Source organism: Anarrhichthys ocellatus, unplaced genomic scaffold (genome assembly GCF_004355925.1).
Source record: "Anarrhichthys ocellatus isolate YVR2014 unplaced genomic scaffold, GSC_Weel_1.0 scaffold4, whole genome shotgun sequence".
Taxonomy (NCBI): domain Eukaryota; kingdom Metazoa; phylum Chordata; class Actinopteri; order Perciformes; family Anarhichadidae; genus Anarrhichthys; species Anarrhichthys ocellatus.
This window is the reverse complement of record NW_022280034.1, coordinates 243651-244703: the sequence shown is the minus strand read 5'-3', so window position 1 is coordinate 244703 and position 1053 is coordinate 243651. Positions and strand designations below refer to the sequence as shown.

The 1053-nt window shown below is 45.7% G+C and overlaps 1 protein-coding gene across 1 annotated transcript in view; it reads left to right on the top strand.

Moving 5' to 3' along the window:
* Window positions 1-1053, top strand: part of LOC116381148 (glutamate receptor ionotropic, delta-1-like) — a 50102-nt gene that overhangs the window by 612 nt on the left and 48437 nt on the right. The gene's annotated exons all lie outside the window — the stretch shown is intronic.

Here is a 1053-nt window from a genome sequence, read left to right as displayed (position 1 = left end):
TACTGGGGGTCTACTGGTTTACTGAGAGTCTACTGGTTTACTGGGGGAACATGTCACACCAGTTCATGTTTCTGTAAGCGGAGCCGTTTTTATTTCTTTCACTGTGAAGTTCTCCAGGACTTAAAGCTGAAACATGGAAGTAAAGTATTATTATGAGCTGTAATGGGATGAGTTTCCGTCCCCATCGGCTACCTTTACTGAGTACACTCAAGGTGACGTCATCAACAAACCAGGCACTCTGATTGGTCGCCGTGTGGATTCCTGAGCTGATTTCAAACAGCAGTTAAAGTCTGGAATCAAACCGGTGATTTCTCTTCTAACATCATCGCTGACTCAGGCTCTGTTGAGTCCTGCACTGAGTCCTGCACTGAGTCCTGCACTGAGTCCTGCACTGAGTGTGTTAGGCTGCATTAGTTTGAAGAAGTTCTAGCAGAACCAGCTGAAGGTTGTGAAACTAGACGGTGATTTATTTAAATCTGCACGTCAGGAGGAGAAGAGATGAGAACAGATGTTTAGTCATGTAGCTCTGGTGTCAAACACTCCATTTAGCAGATTGTCTCCAACAACTATATCAGATGAATGTGACACATTTCAGGTCTTCTTTCCTTTATTTCCTGACGCGGTTTATTCAACATGTCAGTCTCTTTAGGACTCACAGCAGGTTCCACTTCTGCGTCTTCACATTTGAAACACAGCAGATTGCAGCTTTGAACACAAAGATGCTGCAGATTCTCGTCTCTCTGTCCTATCAATTTGTTCTCTCTTCAGATTTCAGCCTTTCTATGACAAAAGAGGATGAGGAAGGAATACATGCTTCATCTTAGTGTGTGTGTGTGTGTGTGTGTGTGTGCGTGTGTGTGTGTGTGTGTGTGTGTCTGTGTGTGCGTGTGGGTGTGTGTACCTCAGGCAGCGTGCTGCATGGACTTCATGCCAGTCAGCTGGACTCATCTGGACAGAGTGATGCTCATTTGTCACCCTGCATTTGGTCTCTGCTCCCTGCTTTGACGTGTGTGTGTGTGTGTGTGTGTGTGTGTGTGTGTGTGTGTGTGTGTG